This window comes from Pleurodeles waltl, chromosome 5 (assembly GCF_031143425.1).
Source record: "Pleurodeles waltl isolate 20211129_DDA chromosome 5, aPleWal1.hap1.20221129, whole genome shotgun sequence".
Lineage (NCBI taxonomy): Eukaryota > Metazoa > Chordata > Amphibia > Caudata > Salamandridae > Pleurodeles > Pleurodeles waltl.
This window is the reverse complement of record NC_090444.1, coordinates 336,195,764-336,209,249: the sequence shown is the minus strand read 5'-3', so window position 1 is coordinate 336,209,249 and position 13,486 is coordinate 336,195,764.

The window sequence follows — 13,486 nt, the reverse complement described above, 5'->3', positions numbered from 1 at the left end:
CTGCTCTGCTAAGCTACCATTATCTATCAGCCTAAGCTGCTAGACACCCTATACACTAATAAGGGATAACTGGGCCTGGTGCAAGGTGTAAGGTACCCCTTGGTACTCACTACAAGCCAGTCGAGCCTCCTACACATATGTGTCATTTTGTGATGCAAAAGCAGCACAAACTTACAAAATATAATGATATTTTATAAGTTTGCGCCACCTTTGAGTAAAAAATGATGCAAATGCAGCACAAAAAAAGTATAAATCAGGACCCTTGTGCGTAGATATCTGCCCATATTATTTTTGCACTCTGGTATTGACACTCTGTGACCATAGACATGTTAGATGCATCACAAATCTCCAGCAAAGTAGATGTGTCACATTACACAGGTGAACAGGTGCTATTTATTTTAAAGTGCTGTAGTGCAATATTTACATAGTCCAGGTCTGTGACCCCCTTAGTGTAAAGCATTCTATTGTGATGGAAGACAAGTGCAAGGTTGAGGGACATGTCATTGGACATGCTGAGATGAAGTGTTGTTCAGTTCAGAGGAACATGAATTGCCAATTGAGTAGTGAGAGACAATTGCAATCCATAATGGAAAGGTTAACAGTGTGTAGTTGAAGAGTGCACATGTCACCAATTGTAGCAACAATGGCGTCTTGTCAAGCACAGGACAATGGAAAATCAATGCCCATGTGGCATGGGCTGGTGCTTCTGGGTACTCTTACGGGTGAAGATGATCTGGTTCACATTTTCATCCTTTGATGTGTGTGTCGTCTCCTCTGCCCTTGATGATGGTGCTGGTGGGTTTGAGGGGGCAACACACACTTCAGTGGTTGGAGAAGTGGACACCAAATTCCCAACAGCTGCCATCTGTGGAACTACATATGGCATAACTGCAGCAAGGTGAAGCTGCTGATTATTGAGTATGACAGCAACATCCCTGTGGTAGGTAGCCATGTCTGCCCTGAGGGAGGCCAGTTCCCAGTGCATGGAGTCCAGCTTGTTGTTAAGCATGCAGCATCAAGACTGGGAGGGCAGTTGTTGTGGCAACTCCCTCACAGCAGTGGTTAGGTCCCTCACACACTGTTGGACTCCATGCAGTAGGGACTCTGTGACTTGTTTGGCTGCTGTCTGTTCTGCGGACGTCATCATGCACATGCGTATCCCTTCAAGGCTGGCTGCCATAGTTTGCATCCCCACCCGCACCACCTTGGCCAGCTCCTGCTGTACTCCCATTACTGTCCTCTCAAAGGTGGTCCCTGCGTCATCAGAGTCCTCAGCTGTGTTTGAGCTGACAGGTCGCACCATTGGGGTGGTGGGTGAGTCCTCTGGGATGGCTGGTACATGAATTCTCCTCCTTCAAATGAAGGTGGTGTCTGGAGGGTTCCCAGGACGTGTTGGAGGGTTTCCTGGCTGATGGTTGTCAGCTGGTCATCCAGGTCATCAGGGTAGTCCAGGACAGGCAGATCCACAGGCAAGCCATCGTCCTCTGCAATGAGATATTGTACAATTAGAGTGTCTTTGTTGGCCAGTTGTAATGTGACATCACTGACTTCCTATTTGTGGTACATTCTCATCTTGGTTCCCATGCATTGTTCCTGTCATTAATGTTTGCAGTATCTCATCCCTATGCCCCACCTGCATGTCACATGTAGTATGGGCAGTTTGGGCAATTGTCTGCGTCACATCTTCTAGGTGTGGGTTCTGTCCAAATTGTGGCTTGCTACCTTCTTTTCCTCATCAACCCTCCCTCTGCTTCCATTTGCATGGTGAGGCCTTGCAATGATTGTTGGTGTGCTGATGCCACATGCACCACACATAACAATATGGCTCAGTCCCAGTCTATCATTTTCACATACACCTATGTGGTGCTGAGACCTAGCACCACACCATGTATGGCATTTCCATGAGACAATACAGGTGTTACCATTGGTAGTTTCTCATGTTGATGTTTGCGTGTGTGTGCTACATTACATTGCACTAATGCACCTGGCAGAGTTCCATGTCCTCTTGTGACTGTGCGGATGTGTTTGCCTTCCTTCACACATATGTTCTCCCTCTCAATGTAGTTGTCTTAGCACTATCACACCTGAGATGTTGCATGGTGGCATTGCAGCTATTGTGACACAGGCACAGAGGTAAACCCAGGAATGGGCAGCTTGGGTATGAGATTACTGCTGCGTACATCATTGTGTATGTGAGAGTGCCTGATGGTTATTGAGTCTATGGACATGAGCAGTTGACAGGAGTTGCACTTGGATAGGGATTGATGGGGACTGATCACGTAGTCATACTGAACCCTCATTTCGAGTGTGTTTGTGCCATGGGCACCTAACTCCCATTTCCTAATTGACCAGCACACACAGCACAGGTAGTAGTGGCAACTGTTGGCAATGGTAAATGCCGCTTGAGACAATGGCCTGAGACTTGGAATTGCCCACTAGTTTACATTATGACAATACCAGCTGTCCTGTGAAACCAGACCAGTTTTATGCTCTACCCTACCCTCCTGGTCTGGTTCAGCATTTCCAGCAGCCTTGGCATGGCGGTGTACCCCCATGCAAAGGTTGTTGGTGTCCTGTTGTGCTGTGCCCCTGGGTGCACCTGCATGGGCAGTGCAGAAATCCTGTGCTGTGCCCCTTTGCCCTTTCCTCTGCCTGATTTGCAGGGATGACATGCATTGTGTAGTAGGTATGTACCTCCCCCTTCTTGCACTTGATATTTAGGCATTTTAGTCCTCCATGCAACTTACCATGCATATGTGTTGTTTCCTGGCAGCCTGCGCTGTCCTGTCCTGCAATACCAGTGACAATTTCTTCCAGGGTGATGGATGCAACCATCTCCTCCATCTCGTCTAAGTCCTCTTGCTGTGCTGGACTCCTACCCCAGGTCTGCAGTGCTGTCTTCCTGTTCCATGCCATTTTTTCCTTTGTCCTGGGATTGCAGTCATGCCAGCATTTTGTGCACTCAGTTACAGTTCTCCTTACCTCTGCCACACTGTTAATCTTCTCCTCAATCTGTTGCCAAATTGCCTGTCTCCTCCCAATTGGCAATTTAGAGGTGATGAAGAGTTGATGCTGGTGCTCAGTCACCTCTCTCACCAGAATTTCATGCTCCTCTGCGTTGAAGCGACACGTCCTCTTCTTCTTGTCTCTCCCCTGGGTCTTGTCTGTGTCCTCCTGGCTGGTTCCTTGTTGTCTGAGGTCTCCCTGGGGTCTCTTCTGGCTTCTGGGATCCATTTCGGGGCTCCTTTGCACTGTTTGCTCTGTTTGTGTTGCTTTTTGATGCTATTGCAGGGAAAAATGGCGCATATCCGTTTTGCGGCATTTTTCCATATAGTAAACCGGATTAGTGTCATTTTTCCTGCGTGAACGTCATTTTGCCTTACGACAAGGCGCAATGGTTAGCGTCAGGAAAAATGACTCTAACCTATTCTTAGTGCCACCCAGCGTCAAAGTATAAATTTGATGCACGGGTGATGTTAAGAAATGGTGCTAGCCAGCGCAAAAAATGTTGACGCAAAACTGCGTTTGAGCAGTTTTTGCGTCAAAAAGTATAATTCTGGCCCTAAGTGTGGTAGGGAATTATTTGAGGTGTTGGACAGTTTGTTTGCTAATGGAGTTATACAATCAGATGACATTTTGCTTTCGTTATCCCCTATTGCGGAGGTTATGAAACAGATTAGAATCATGCATATGTTTCAATTTATGAAGTCTTTTGGAACAATGTGGGTGTATGGACAGCCCTACGCAAGCTTGCTGATTTGTTCAGTGTAGTGGAAGTGCTAAGAGCTTTTTCAAGTTAAATCTTTATTCAGCTTACCATCTGGTTGCTTTTACAGAAGAGTGTTGACGTCTCAATACTTTTGTTACACCCGACTGTGTTTTTTTCATTCATAAGAATGCCATTTGAGTTGGCAACTGTAGCTGCTGTATTTTAAAGCATTGTGAGTCACTTGTTCAAGGGAATGCAGGATGTCTGGCATTCTAGGTTGATATTCCGATGTTCGAAGAGAACTGGTCTTTGCACAATAAAACACTAGATGATGTGCTAGAAGCATTGACTGGGAAGGGTTTTAGACTCACGTTGAATACATTAGTTTTTTTGCAAAACACAGGTGGAATACTTGAGTAATGCATTACAGCATAAGGTGTCAAATGAAGACAGGGATTGCATATGACATCAAAGATGTTCTGTGTAAGAAATTGTGGTATTGGCTGAGGAAGGTGAAAGCCCCAATCAGGCAACAAACACAATACTTGTCAGGGTGAAGCACAAAAGTCTCTAAATTAACCACCTGTGCATACTTCTCTAGTAGCGCTGCCCTAAAACCGGGTTTGAGGTAACATATAAAGTATTTATGCACCACACAAACCGTAATAATGTGAAAACACAATACAAGTAAAATTCCAAACCAATTTAGAAAAATATAGTACATTTTAGTTAATAAACTAATAACAGAATAACAAAAAATACAATCAGCAGAACCCGAAGATATTGAATAAAACATTTTAGGTGAAAATATTGCCTAAACGCAAAGAGAGCTACTTGCAGTCATCTGATCGTGCTGGACCATGGAGAAATCACAAGTTCATGCTAACTGCCATGGAGCGGGGTCGAATTCAGAGACCAGTTTAGCTCCACTGAAAAGTTACCTTCTGGTGTGAAGAGTTCTGTTCACGGAGGAGACGGCTGTGAGGAGGAGGCTGAGTGTTGTGGACTGTCATCGCTGTGGCATGTAGTGCTAGTCGGCTATGTGGATGGTTGTTGCTATAGTTTCACGTTGGCCATCATGTAGGGCTGCTGTAGCTGTAGCTCAAAGTGTAGTTCTCGTATGCAGGTCACTGCTGGAGTTCGTTGTGAGCCTGAAGAGCAGGTCTCACCAAAACTTTGCATTACAGGTTGTTGTGGGAGGAAAAGTCATGGCGTGAACAGGCCGGGTTGCAGTAGAGAGGAGCCCAAACCTCAGGATTTTCACCTTTTCTTTAGAAGGAGTGGCAGTGTAAAACTACCCATACAGGCTACAGTGGCATGTTTTCTAGTACTACTTTAGTGAGTGGCACAATGCTGCTACCCACTAGTAACATTTCATTTACAGGCCCTGGGTACATGTAGTACTGCATATTAGGAACAGAAAAGTTAATTAAATGCAGCACTCAAGTTTATGCCAATTTTACCATGTTTTAGGGAGAAAGCACAAGCATGGTTTAGCAGGGAAAACATACACAGAGTCCTAATGCCAGCAAAAAAGGTTCTGCAACAGAAGGCAAAGATTTGGGGTTACCTTGCAAAAAGGGCCAGGTCCAACAGTCCCCCACATAAGGCCAGGAACCAATTTTATCATTTTAAGGTTAGTGTGAATTCCATGCAAAATTTGTATCCAACTTTGCAGCAACGCTGAAACCATTGACCAGAGTATTGGAAAAGGGAGTGACATTCTGGTGGGAGGAAGAGCAGACAAAGCTTTCAAAAATATTAAGAAAAGGCTTTGTCTGCTCTGATTTTGTGAGTATATGTACCAAGCATGCCAGTGGATGTGACAATTGATGTGAAATAAATGATGCTAGGAGCAATTGTTACAGAGAAAGACAGAAGAGAAGAATTGGAAATTGCACCTGTATCACTTTGTTAACAGAGCAAAAGAAACATGATTCTATGATTGTGAAAGGAATGTTTACATGTAGATGGGCAGCACAAACAATTTAATTGTATTGGTGGATCACAAAGTTTACCCTAATAACTGATCATAAGTTCCTGCTGGTTACTGTAAGAGGAAGCAATATAGAACTGCTAGGTAGGTCAGTTTTGACTTAAATGTATATACATTCTTGGATGTAAGAATAAAAAACAACATCTGCTCAGTTTAGTTGTACAAGTTAAAACTGAGAATTATTTTCTGGATATGGATGTAGATGTGGACTATTTGGTGACGACAAGGAATGTGTCACAGAAAATCAATGAAACAGAGCTTTAAAGGGTTGTCAAGTTATCAAGTGTTATCTAAAGTCAAAAGTGAGGATACTATTCTGGGTGGATTTGGATGCAGATATTGAATATTTGGTCAATATGTTTAATAGTGAAGACACTAAGGGGGTCATTCTGACCCTGGCGGTAATTACCGCCATGGCGGAGGTTGGCGGTAGCACCGCCAACAGGCTGGCGGTGCTCCGACGGGCATTCTGACCACGGCGGTACAGCCGCAGCCAGAAGCGGAAAGCCGGCGGTGTACCGCCGACTTTCCGCTGCCCATGGGAATCCGCCATGGCGGCGCAGCTTGCTGCGCCGCCATGGGGATTCTGACACCGCATACCGCCATCCTGTTCCTGGCGGTTCGCCCGCCAGGAACAGGATGGCGGTATGGGGTGCCGTTGGGCCCCTGGGGGCCCCTGCAGTGCCCATGCCAATGGCATGGGCACTGCAGGGGCCCCCGTAAGAGGGCCCCACAAAGAATTTCAGTGTCTGCTTCGCAGACACTGAAATTCGCGACGGGTGCAACTGCAACTCTCCATTCTGAGCCGGCGTCCTCATGGGAAGGGTGTTTCCTCATGGGAAGGGTGGCGGTCGCCCGCCAGCCCAGTGGGAAACCCAGAATGACCGCCGCGGTCTTTTGACCGCAGTACGGTCTTCTGGCGGTTCCCACTTGGCGGGCGGCTACTGCCGCCCGCCAAGCTTAGAATCACCCCCTAAATATTGCAGAGAAAAACAATGAATAAAGCTTTTAAGGGAGATCATGTGTTGTCTAAATTCATGGTTAATGTGAAGTAAGGTCAATCAAAGGAAAGGTGTTTTGTGAGAGAACGCTATGGTCATGTATTGAGAATGGATTTTTTTTTTGTCTGTAGAAATATGTTCTACCCATCAAATGAGATCAAAATGTCTTGATCTGGTACATGTAGGGCGTCTATTGATAAGACCGAAAAAGAAAAGATGGAGTGACAAGTATAGGTTATTGTCCATGTAAGGATACCTCACATGTATAGTAATATGTGAGCTGTGCAGGGTACTGAACAAAATCTTAGTAGAGGAAAACACCTGTGGGTATAGCTGAGTATCCAGAGAGCATCTACAAGAAAGTTGGTGTTGATTTTAGAGACTATTCGGGTGTTGCTCTAAGAGTCTAATTTTGAAGTTTAAATTCTAAGATCTTTTAATATTGGGGCCAGACTTATCACTTCATTACATTGCCCTTGTGTCATGCGTGGTGTTGCAAGGGCAACACAATACCTAAGCCAAAATTACCTAGCAATACCAGCCAAAGCAAAGCCAACTTGCATGGCCCTATGTTGCTTAGTACATCTGGAGTAATACAAGGCAGCGCTAGTTGCTGCACTGCGCTACTCTTCCCTGGGAAGGCTTTCCAAAGTTGCATTGCTGGAGTTCCCACATATTCATCCTTGGATTTTGGCAAACTAGTAAACCTGGAAATACATCAAAATGCTATGTCTTCCCAGATGAGGGGTATAAAGAAGAAATACATTTATGTCTCCTTGTTGTTTCCTCCTTCTAAGTGTTCTGTATTCTTTTGCACTATAAGAAAAAGGAAAATTCATCTAAGGATTGTTTTGTGCAGGTAGGTATTCCTTTCTGCACAAAAAACAACCCTGCGTGCAACACAGGCACCCTTGCACCATTGTACAAGGGAGCCTGTGTTAGTGACAGACAGCAGATTGTGATGGTGTGCCAGTGCAGGCAGAAAGCAGGAATGTGCCATATATTAGCATGTATGGCACATTCCTGCCCTCTTCCTTCACGCAGTGCAGCACAGCACAGCAAGTTGTCTTGCTCTGTTGTATTGCATGAACTATTGATAAATCTGGCCCTTGGGGTTTCCTTGTAACCTCTGAAGCTATGCAGGATATTCTGAGCACTTGGTTAGCTGTAACTAATAGTTTGGATGTTTTGGAGGTGTAAAGGAAGCTATTGTGGATCCTACCATTGCACTCCACATTTGATCCTCTTGGGTCACCATTCAAATCTGAAAGTGGCATAAGGCATTATAAGTATAAAGATCGAGATGCAAGGAATACTGTTGAAGGTGAGCATCCTGTTTATAAATTGTTATACAGTAAGGTAAATGGGGTTAATTGTAGGGACATTGTAGTGGGAGAAGTTGTCATGATCAAGTTGTCTGACGATGTTAGTAAACAGGAGCTTAAAAAAAGAGTCTGGAACAGAACAGGGTTTGAAGTTGCGAAGATGACATTGTCAGATGATGTGAGTAAACAGGAGCTTAAGTCCAGAGTCTGGACCAGAGCAGGGTTTGAAGTAGGTTACAAAGTTGGTTGTGGTTTTGGAGTCAGGAAGTAATGGAACAAGGAATGTGTGGCTAAAGTTCCTAAGCAAATGGTGCACAGTGGCAAGATTGGTATGGAGGAATCCACATGGACAGGTTATGAAGAAAATGCACGCTGCTCAGAAGAGCTCCTGCATTGATCACGTAATTGTGATAATTATTGCCATATTTTACCCCTTAATTTTCAATTTGCATGCTATGGTTCTAAGGATAGTTTCATGTTTATCTGTTTTATGTTATGATCCTTAATGGTGTGAGAAGAGTTTTGTGTCTGGCAGTTGCTGTACAAAAGGAAGGTGTGTTGTGTTTGAGTATTTTCCATGTCATGGGTCTTAACATGTTCCCGTTGCAAAGACATAATAATTGTGTAATGTTACATGACAGTGAGAAGCAAGAGTCCTACACTGAGAGTTGGCTCCAGCTGTTAGTTTTAAGCATCCAACTTTTCTTCTTTGGATCACAAGAAACGATACTTCTTTTACTTTGAAACAGGTTTATTCCAAAACAATTTAATTGAATGATTTTAATTGACATATCACAGTGAAAAGACCAAAATTAAATTCAATGGTACATAAGGACAAACACGTACTTATGTTAATGTGATCACAGAATGTCCTATTACCTAGGTTGGTGGTAAAAGATGTACACAAAAATATGTGTTTACTTCAGTGTCCTCTCAGAGGTTTAAGTTGTTGATTAGTGATTCATGCAGTTATGTGAGAAATTGATTTACTGGTTAACTGGGGTGTGAACCGTGGCCAAGCAGCAACCCCAGTACTTGTCAGGGTAAGGAACATGCAAACCCCAAATTAACCTTAGACAACCCCCTGGTAGCTTGGCACAGAGCAGTCAGGCTTAACTTAGAGGCACTGTGTAAAGTATTTGGGCAATACGTCAAACAATAAAACCGTGAAAACAGCACACAAAACATCCTACACCAAGGTAGCAAAATAGAGCAAAATATAATGAGTAAAACAACAAAATTTCAATCAGTAGAACCAGAGTTATGTATTGTTAAGGAATAAAATGTAAAATAGCACCTAAAAGCACAAAACTCAGATATGGTCATGCTGGACTGGGTTAAATTCAAAAGTTCAAGCCAAACATGATAGTGCACAGATCGGATACAGTCACAGATTAGTACTGCTAAAGGTGTACCCTCTTCAAGTTTTGTGCCAAGAGTCTCATTCACAATGGAGAGGGTCGAGAGGAGCAAGGAGGTCATTGCAGGAGGTTGTCCATCTGGCACAAAGTGCAGGCATCAGGGACGGGTGGACTGGTGCTGCATGTTGGCTGTCCCCAAAGCATAGTTGATGCTGCAGTGCAAAGAGACAGGATGGTGGCAGCTTGTGCTGATTTTCAATGCAATTTGCATAGTCTTAGTTTGAATTGGCCCATTCGGGGTCACTATGAGCCCAAAAGCTTGATTTAGGAGCCCGTGAGCCACACAAGGAATCTAGGACCTGAGGGACAAGTTGGGAGTCAGGAAATAGCTGCAGCTGAGTCCATGGGCCTTTTATGTTTCTGAGACTCAGATCAGGGGGCCAGCAGAAGAGCCCTTGAAGTCACCCTGGTTCCTGGGTTCAAGATGAAGTTGCATATCCACTTCTTCTTCCCCAGGAAAGAGGGCAGCAGGTCAGCACAGCAGGGCAACAGTTCCTTTAGAGCAGCAGTCCAGCAGAGTGGTAGACCCTGAAGAAGCACAGCAGTCCTTCTTCCTGGCAGAGTATTCACAGGTCCAGAACTGTACTGAGAAATTGGTGTCTGGGATCCTCTCTTTATTTCCTGGTGCTCTGGAAGGTGGGAGAAGCTTCTATAAAGTATCTTTAAAGTGCATGGACTTCCTTGTCTTCACTGGCTCCAAGTTTGCTGAAGAGATAATGTAGGCCCTTTGTGTGAAGGTTAAGCACAGACAATTCATTGTAAGTGGGGCTGTGCTCAGCTCCGCCCACTCATTCTGCCAGCAGATGTCCCATCCATGCACATCTAATCTCTCCATTGTGAATTCACAAAGTCTAACTGTCTGTTACACCCAGACAAGTGACCCAGGGCCAGGATATAGGCAAAAAAGGGCTAAGTGTAGAAAAATTCCAAATGATTGTGATCAAAAACCTATCTTTATCATTAATTGGACCCTTCACCACAATTCTAAAGGAACCCAACATGACACAGCTACCAGCTCCTGTTAGACCTGGCATCCTTGGCGTAGTCTCCACTGTATTTTTTGTCTCAGCGTTCTATGTTTTGACTGTGTGCTGGACTTTGATTTTGCTGGTTTTGGTACTCTTGGCACCAGTGCTAAAGTGCAAGTGCTCCCGTGTGAAATTGTATGTGTAGTTGGCTTTTCCATAATTAGCATATTTGATTTACTAGTAAGTCCCTAGTAAATTGCACTAGAGGTGTCCAGAGACTGTATATCAAATGCTACGAGTGGGCTTGCAGCACTTCTTGTGTTACCCACATAGGTAGCCCTGTAAACTTGACTCAGACCTGCCACTGCAGTGTCTGAGTGTGCAGTTTTAAACTGGCAATGTGATATGGCAAGTGTACCCACTGGCCGGGCCCAAACCTTCACTTTTTATATATGTCAGGCACCCCTAAGGTAGGCCCTGGTTAGTCCCATGGGAAGGGTGCAGTTTATGGTAAAGGTAGGACATGAAGTGATGTGTTTTTCACGCCCGAACAGCGAAATACTGCCAAATTTGTTTTTCACCCTTACAATGCCTATCTCTCTCATAGGTTAACATGGGGGCTGCTTTTAAATAACTTTTAAGTGCAGTTTCCCTTTGAAGTTTGGGATCTCTGAACACACAATTTAAAAATACATCTTTTGGTAAAGTTGTTTTTTAAATTGTCTGTTTGAAAATGCCACTTTTAGAAAATGGGCATTTTCTTGCTTAAACCATTCTGTGACTCTGCCTGCTTGTGTATTCCCTGTATGGGTCAGACTGACAGTGGGCTGTTTGTGAATCTCCATTAGACAGTGACACAGAGGGAGCTGGGGTGTAGCCTGTGTATCCTGATGGGACATCTGGGCAAGAATGGAGGGAGGAGCTGACACTTACACCACCATTGGCTGTGTCTGCCCTCACACAATGCAGTCTCCAACCCCCTAGTGTGAGTATGGGCCAGGCCTGGGCACTGCAGGCTCTTTAGACTTTCCTTTGAAGTTTGAAACTTCAAAAGCAGAAAGGGGTATAAGTAGTGGACCCAAAACCCCAGATTTTCAGATTACTTCTGGAACCAAGAGGAACCTCTGCCAAGGAGAAGAACTGAAGAAATGGAGGAGGACTACTGCCCCTTTGGCTGTGACTGTTCTTTGCTGGGTTGGCATGTAGTTGCTGCTTCTGCCTGAAAGAGGACAAAGACTGGACTTAGTGGTATATTCCTCATTGTGAAGTGACTCCAAGGGCTTGGACTGAGCTTGCCTCCTGTTTTGAGGTCTCAGGGTCATCAAAGACTTCATCTGCCAACACCTGGACTCTCTGCCGAGACTCCTACCCTGCCAAGTGGTTCCCTATCTAGTCCCCAGGGTCTTGAAAGGTGAAGCTGGAGGAACCACGGTAGAATCCATGCACCTGCCTCGTGACTGAAATTGACGCACCGCCTGTATCGCAGCTGGGAAATCGATGCAACACCTGCATCGCGGCTGGAGAAACAATGCAACACCCACTTGCAGCTGCCAAAATTGATGAAAACCCAACACGGCGTGGAAGTTCATTCTTGTGTGGCCGTATTTTTTATGGAGAAGCACCAACACACTGCCTCACATGTGAGTAAGGAATTGACGCATCACTGACTTTTCCAAACTCACGCTCACCTGTCCGGATTCATTTTTTATGCATACCAGTACTTTTTTTTTAACAACAACGCTTCCATTGTTTTCTATGGAGTAAGAATCTAGATAGAAAGATTACCCTCAGCCCCATGTCTCACCTATGCAAACCCTGAGGTGGTGTATGAAACAGCAGCATTCCGAAGACATGAATATCTGGGAAGGCATGCGAAGTTGGATGGGATACATGTGGGTTCTGTGAGAACAAGCCCAGCAACACACATGGAATAACACCTACATGTCATGTGAGGTATGAAAGGGGGCCATGATATCAGGCTCTCTAAAGTCATACAAGGTGTCTTCCTTTGCATAAGACATATGGACTGGCACTCTGTCCCACTTGAGCCCTGGATGAGCAGTATGCAGTCAGTCTCTGGGAAATGTGGTTCATTGTTAACCATGCATGATTAAGTCATGCAGTGCAGTACACAGCCCAGACTGCTTTGGTTTGCTGCACAATCTTGAATATGATGGGATGTGTAGTTGTCACTAACATGCAATGCATCCCTATACCAACCTTGGCCATGGGGCACAAACTGCTGCCTAACATTAGCACTGGCACACTTTGAGTATGTCCTAAGGGTGCCTGTGTTGCAAGTCTGAATGCATGTGCAGGAAGGGACACATACTGCAACATAAACAAACAGGAGTGCTGTCTGCCACTGTCAATGTCTCTTGCCAATTGCAACACACATTGAAAGATGGAATCAAAGGGCCAGCAACAATATCAGTCAGTTACACAATCACAATACCACCTCTGAAGCGGTGATGCCACCTGATGCATTCACACACTGACATGTTTGGGAATGTGTCAACTCCATCTGCCAACCCTTGTGTATCATAACAGTTTTTTAAGGGGGACAACTGTCCACATGCATTTGCCTTCTCATCTCTTATCGGCTGTATCCTGAACCATCCATATTAAGATGCAACCACCTCTCATGTATGGGATTGTACAGTAAGGTGTCTCTTCATGCAAAACAAAACTCAGACATACAGCAAAGGAACTCTTGCACCCATGCTGTCAGGAGGCCTGTGTTGCAGTGATGAGTGTTGTTGTGCAGGAAGGGACACCTTGTTGTGCAATCACATATACAAGAGTTGGTTGGATCTTACCAATCAATCAATCAATCAATCATAGTATTTATAAAGCGCGCTATGTAACCGTCAGGGTTTCGAGGCGCTGAGGGCGGGGGGGGGAGCGCTGCTGGTTTAGCGGTCGAAGAGCCAGGTCTTGAGGAGCCTTCTGAATGCGAGGAGGTCCTGGGTCTGGCGAAGAGATGTGGGGAGAGAGTTCCAGGTCTTGGCGGCGAGGAAGGAGAAGGATCTGCCGCCGGATGTCTTGCGCTGGATTCGGGGTACG